This window comes from Cyprinodon variegatus, unplaced genomic scaffold (genome assembly GCF_000732505.1).
Source record: "Cyprinodon variegatus isolate N-32 unplaced genomic scaffold, C_variegatus-1.0 Scaffold0, whole genome shotgun sequence".
NCBI classification, from domain to species: domain Eukaryota; kingdom Metazoa; phylum Chordata; class Actinopteri; order Cyprinodontiformes; family Cyprinodontidae; genus Cyprinodon; species Cyprinodon variegatus.
The window spans coordinates 3,255,042-3,262,187 of record NW_015150453.1 but is presented as its reverse complement, the minus strand read 5'-3'; the positions used below and the strand labels follow the sequence as shown (position 1 = coordinate 3,262,187).

Sequence of the window (7,146 nt, the reverse complement as noted above, 5' to 3'; positions counted from 1 at the left end):
CATTTAGCGCAATGTACGGAGGTCAACACACCGCACAAGCCACATCTGATTTAACAAGCTGAAATAACTCTTTACATTCGTAAGCATGGAGCAGCACTGGTGAGAGGGATTCGGACAGATAAAACAGTGATACAATAAAGCACAATGACAACGCCCTCACTTCCTTACATGATGCTCTCCACAGCACCCCTTGTGACCCCACTTGGGATAAGCGTGATGGAAAATGAATGGATGGATTTGTATGGATGTCATACGGAAGAGGATTAGGGCCACTGGAAAAAAAAAAAAAAGTAAACTGATTTTTAAATTTTATTTCAGTTTAACATGGGAAAAAAGTCAGAATTCTGAGATTAAAGTCAGAATTCTGAGAAAAAAGTCAGAATTCTGAGAAAAAAGTCAGAATTCTGAGATTAAAGTCAGAATTCTGAGAAAAAAGTCAGAATTCTGACATTAAAGTCAGAATTCTGACTTTTTTCCCATACTATACTGAAATAAAATAAAAAAAATCAATTAACTTTTTTTTTTTTTCCAGTGGCCCTAATCCTCTTCCATAATGTCATTTTCATGTTTAAAAAGAAGGGATTTACACAGGGTACTTACAAGACCCAATGTCTTGTAAAACCTAAACCAGGATTGAAAGTCAAACTCAGAACTCAGTCCTGGAAAGTTACATCAAACAAGGGCTGCATACAGTAATTTCCAAAAACTAGTATAGCCTACTTGAAGTAAACTAAATTGGGACATTTTTATGTTTCCTAAAGTATACTTAAAGTATACTTTATTAAACATTTTTTATACTTTTCAGTGTAAGTCAAGTACATTTGTCTATACTAAATAAATAAGGTTAATATTACAAAGGCAAATAAATAAAGAAGCTAATTAAGAGTTATATACATTTATGTCTCACTTTTTTGTTGGCAATTAATTGTATGCTTATACATTTATTGAGCATTTATTTATTTCTGTATTTATTTTTAAATATGGCAGAGTTGGTCCTTCATAACCGGTAGGTATATGAAATATAATTTAGAATAAGTAAACTCTAAGTGCACTTCCTGATTTTAAGTATGAAATTAGTGCACTTTTATTATGATTGAATAAACTTCTTTTTGCTAAGGGATGAGCTATACTGAGTGAAATAAAGCAAACAGTTTAATGTATTTCTTTTTTAATGCAGCATTTTTTAGAATAAGGTTGAATATTTAGAGGTTGAATGTGTATTTATTTATAATTCAAAAGAGCAAAAAAACGAAACATTATTATTAAATGCTGCTGATTTTTCCTATTGTTACAATAACAAACTGTTTTGATTGTAAGAGAAAATTTGATTCCTCGTTACACACTGCGTTACTTGGGGATTTAAAGTATTACAGCCAGAGACATGGCGCGTTTCCAGCCTTTTGCACCGGGACTTTAGTTATTTAACATCCTGGCAGCAGAGAGACGCGGAGCGGCAGCAGCAGCGCGTCAGAAGTGAAGCTGCTTCTCCACCTCATCACATCAAGACAGACAGAGCCGACCCAAATTATTTTAGTGCCATAATTATCCGAGAATTCCCCAGGGTATTTGCCAGTCCGAGAAGGAATTAATGAAATAAGGAGGGCGGAGTGAGCTGCGACAGATGTTGGGGAAGTCTTGTTGAATGTGGAGAAAAGGAGGAAGAGGAGGAAGAGGAGGAAGAGGAGGGAGACTGTCCTGAACTCAGATGAGCATGTGAAGCCATGAAGGATTTGCGATGATTCTTTCTCTGAAAACATCCGCTGGTGAGTTTTATTCATGGGATATTGCTTTTCTGAAAAAAACTTAACGCAATTTTTTATTTACTTTGTTGTTTCCTTCATATAAAAACATCTCCACTTTACCTTCCTATACTTCTTTAATGAAAAGAAAAATTTAAACTCGCACTTTACTTGTAATGTATTCAAATCTCATCTCATATCCAACAACCTATTTTTATAAAAATAATAATAATAATAATTTAATTCCAACGTTTTGCAGTAGTGAAAAAAAAATATTTTGCATACTTGATTTAAAGGCTAGAGTGATGAACTGATTTAAGGATTAAAGAAACCATTAAAAAGAAAGCAAGCTCTAAAAGTAAACACTTTTTTTTGAATGGTTTTGGGTTAGTAGGCTAGTGAAATGATTCATTTTGATGCTCTTGAAATGTGATATCTGTGTTTCATTGCCTTTTAGAAATCTCATTTGAGTCAATGCATGAGAAAACATATTATTTTTAATGTATATTATTTTATATTAATTGTGGTACCCAGTTTAAACACTTTTTATATTTAATCTCTATTTTCTATTTCAATGATCAATAAAATTAGATTTTTTTTCAGCTTATTATCAGGCATTTGAAATCTCTGCAGTTATGTTGCTGTTTTTATGCAGTGACACTGAGCAGTAATCCTCTGCATAGTTTGTTCCATAAACCTAAAAAAGGAGGCTGCAGCAGGCTGTGTTTTAACTGCCTTTGAGCAGGATTATAAACAACAACAACAACTGCACAGCCTCGTTTCCTCATGGGACAGTGTTAACTGGTGTTTACAATAAAGTATTTTATATCTCTATCAAAAGCCTTGTTACCTACAAGGATAAATACTCACAAACCTGCCCCCCACTTTGTTTGAGATTCTCACCTTTGACTGAGAGGAGTCAGGTTTAGGAATTTTACAATGAGATCCAAAGGTGAAGTCAGAACAGATGTAAACTGTTACCTTTCCTGTGATAATCGGGACACACATCACATCAGTTGAAGCTCAGGAGAAGCAGATCACCGGCAAGGGAAAACCAAGGATTTACGCCTGGGATTCAGCCAAATGGGCAATTTAATCAGAGGCTGTTTAATGCACAGGAAGTATGTCAGTCTCCTTAGCAAATGATTTACCTGAACTATTATATTCAGATGGAACTTTTGGCTGCAACTTATTCAAGCCTCAGACAAGGAACTGATCAAATTATCTTTTTCAAGACTTTTTCAAGTCTTTTCATGTGTCCTGTTAGTAAATATATGAGGGCTGCTGTATGTCTGCACTTTAAGGTGATTTTGTTGTTTGTTTTTTAGGTCGTGCGTTTGTTGACCTTTAGTGCTTTGACAGTATTATTTGGTTGCATAAGAAAATTCATAAATATATATATATATATACACACAAATAACTAGCTTCTATTTATCTTTGTACTCCTATCAGGGGTGGTTGGCTCTTTATCTCAAGGTCAGGTCCTCTTCTAGAGGAGCTTGAGGATGCTTTAAGGTGTCTTAGGCTACGTTCACACTGCAGCCTGAAGTGACTCAAATCCGATTTTTTTTGCCCACATGCAACCTCTATCTGATCTTTTCCTAGTAGTCTGAAAAACACAGATCTGATTTTTTCCAGTCTGACCGAGGCCGCTTGGCTCTGTGGTCCTGGATCCAATACAAATCTGATCTTTTCAAATGCGACCTGTGTGTGAATGGCCAGGTTGCATTCATCCGACCTGAACGCCATTAGTAACCGACATAGGTCAATATTCTGCTTCTTGCTACAAAGAAGCATCAAGAAAAACAAACACCATGGTGGACGATGATGCGAGGGCAGTATTTTGGTTTAACCATCTTGGAAAGATTGAGGTTTAAGGTTTGGAAAGATCGCTAGATGCGCTCCAGCACTATATCCATGTTTACTTCCGCAAAAACAAAGCACGCTGGCTTGTGACATCATTGCGTCCTCTACTGCACATGTGGGATGCTTAAGCTGTATGAATGCAGTTTTCACAGGAGATCACATACAAGTTGCATATATTTGGAAATGTGAACAGCAATGCAAAAATAATCGGATTTCACAAAAAAAAATCGCAATTGAGCATCAAGGTCTGCAGTGTGACCGTAACCTTAGCTATCCTTCTGCTCTTCTGTACCGAGATTTCTGATGTTTCTTCTGGTATTGGTTGCAGCTACTTCTCGACCCAATCCCAAGCTGGCCCCTTACCAATTCCCCTTAGCACTAACCCTCCATTTGTGTGTTCACACAGAGGGCCAGCCACAGGAAGGGCTGTCCCAAAGCATGTAGGGAGTAGGCCTAGTGGACCCTTTAGCCCTTAAGTAGGGAGTCTGCATCAGTTGCAGGCTCACTGGAATTTGGTAGTGGGTGTAACGGTGAACTGATGGCGAAGGAAACATGTGCGTGTAAATGCAAGTTCCGCTGGTTTGCTGCATCTTTATCACAGTGACAGAAAATCATAAGTTGGAAACAAGAAAAAAAGACGTCATTATTTCCAAAAGGGAGGGTCCTCTGTGGAATAGTTTTATTTGACTGTATGATTTTTTTCTTTTCTTAAGAAATGGCAAAAGTTTTGATGTATGGCAAGTTGGGCCACAGAGCTACAGCCACGCCTAAGGAGGGTTGTCACTGTATTAAAATAGTAACAACTCCTTTCCCTTTCCATCAGAAGAAGAAGGAGACCATCCTATTCTGATTTATCCCACCCACCCCCCACATACAAGTCATGGAGCCCTGTACAACTGCGAGTGTGACTTTACTGTGAGTGACACTCGATGATTAAGGGATAGTGCTTAGGGGCCCTTCATTCTGGGGTTTACTGCCCCAAGTGCTCTGATGAACATGGGCACTACCGTTGTTCTCACCTTGCAGGCTTTTTGTATTTCTTGCCTGAGCCCCTAATATTGCTCCAGTTTCTCCTGTAATTTAGACATTTTTTAAGGGAAAGATGGGTTGTGCTTTGTTCTATCAACCCTAATTTAAGCATCCAGGTGGTTGAGCTGCTAATGAACTACTGGGCATAAATAATCAGTCACTAGTTTGCTTGTGAACACGCATAACAGTAGCTGCATTTTCATTACAAATGTGCACAAAACTATATCAATATTGTGCTAATTTCTAAAATTCTAATTTTTAACAATGACAGTTTTCCCTTAAATAAGAATTAGAACAAAAATTGCACATGTATTCATGTTTTCACATGATAAACTCCTGAAATAATGGCAGTGGCGGATATGATTCCCCACTAACTTCCAGTCTTTGTCTTTTAACAAGGCACTTTACAGGACCCGTTGCAGGTGACTCTGTCATGTAAAAAACTGTTTGTATTGCAGTTTTTCTAAAAATAAGAATGTTTTTTCCACCGCAAAACCATCCCATCAAAGTGTAAAAAAAGTTTCAGTGTCTCCATTTAGCAAGTTTATTTTCGTAATTACATTTTGCACAATTTGATTATTAATGGATATGCAGTTAATGACATGTTGTTTTCTGTGGGTTTCTAGATATGAAGATAATTTCTTAAACACAAAATGGGAATCTGATCAGATTGCAAACAGACGGGACTCAAGTAACTTTGGTTGTTGGTCTCAAACTTGTTGGTCTTACAATTCTTTTCTGAAACTGCTGGTCTACAGGAAATTTAATGCACAGCCATCTCAAGGGAATGCCCTGAAAATGGAAAAATATCTAATAAGCTTCAGGTGTATGGCATAAAATGTGTTTCTTATGTTCAAAATACTTCACTGGCCTGGTCTGCAAGCTCAGCAGATCTCAATTCAATGGGGTACCTTTAGCATGTGGTGCAGCAGAAGTTTCTTATTATGGACAGACAGCTGACAGCTGACACATTTGCATTAACCTTATGATTTAATCATGTCAACAAGGATAAAATATGTTTCTTCATCTTTTTGCATTGCTCCATTAAAATTTATATACACTGTGGACGGTCATTTCGAAAGTAACTTCACCCATTTTGTAAATTAAAGCTTAGTGAGAAAGAAAAAAACATGCTGTAATTATTTCAAGAGCATTTAAATTTAGTAAGAATTACTTTCTGTCAGAATGTGGTTGTGACTTTGTGGACCAAAGTAAAGGAAATCAGAGCAGATCAGCATGATGAGGATTCACGCAATTTGACATAGAAGCTGACAGACAAAGAAGAAGGCAACTCATAGAACTAAGAACAGGTGCTGATAATGGGAGACAATGAGGGGCAGCAGGTGAGTTGAGTTACTAATTAACTCAAAGTGCTGACGGGGGTAAAATAAACAAGGCAATACACAGACTTTTTAATTCAATAATGTATAAGCTACAATAAAATTGGAGGCTAATGCTGCAATCACATCATATTTAAACATATATATATATATATATATATATATATGTGTGTGATTTTCCTAATGTGATGAATATGTAGTTTCACAGAAATCCGGGTGTTGACTCACCTGCGGTGGCATAAAATCCATCCTTTGTATGGTAATCAGGGAACTGGTTATGCGGGAAAGACAATGAATTTATTTGTCAACTGCATCACTGGACACTTGATAGATAGCTCAACAAATTGTATTTTTTTGAGCCGCTCTGGGTCCCAGACGATGTACATGAATATGTTGATTGCATAATATTGCATGGCCATACTGTACATACAATCGGTGACACAGTGAGGGCTGCATTACTGCCTTCATCATGGAACCAACAAACGGTTCCATGATGTGGCCTATATCCCAGTCTGGCTAAGGAAAACCTGTCTAACATAAGTAAATGTCATAGTGATCAAAAGGCTTTTCTCACAATTTGGAGTCTGATTTTTTCTTATTTTTTATTTAGCTTCATATAACACTTCTATAAGAAACAAGTTAATTCCAGGGGTGTATAAGGACATTATACAGTAGAAACCAAATAAAGAATAATAAAAGGTTGATATGTCAAAAACGAGGAGAAGAAAAAATAATAAAATAATAAATACATTTAAAAACCATTTAACCTTTCAAGAAAATACTTTGTTTTAACTGTTTTATGGTTTTAAAAGTTATTTTATCATATAACTTGTTTTTTGTTTAAGTTTGTTTCCCCAAGGAATTTAAGGGGGTCTAATGAAAGGACACGACATTGTTTCCCGAATAGCTGATTGGAAGCTGGTTGCAGCATTTTCTAGGACTTAGATCAATCCTGAAAGCTAGGCTGCCCTGGAGCAGGTTTGCCATTCAGATTATGTTACCATGGTGACTAGCCTCGCTAAGAATGAATCCAGCTTCGTGGTACCAGAAAGTCAGTGTTAAATCTGAAATTGTTTCGTTAAGCCAGTGATTCTGCTTCATGGTACAGGCCCAAGGAATGACCAAATCTAGCAAACAGCAGGTGACAAAAAAGGCAATCAAACATCAGATCA

At 36.8% G+C, this 7,146-nt stretch overlaps 1 protein-coding gene across 1 annotated transcript in view; it reads left to right on the top strand.

Annotated features, from left to right (window-relative positions):
* Nucleotides 1–1,494: 1,494 nt before the first annotated feature.
* Nucleotides 1,495–7,146, top strand: part of LOC107084972 (leucine-rich repeat and immunoglobulin-like domain-containing nogo receptor-interacting protein 1) — a 30,916-nt gene continuing 25,264 nt past the window's right edge. Inside the window, exon 1 of the mRNA XM_015375179.1 lies at nt 1,495–1,763. The gene's annotated coding sequence lies outside the window, so the exon portion shown is untranslated. The remainder of the gene's footprint in view (nt 1,764–7,146) is intronic.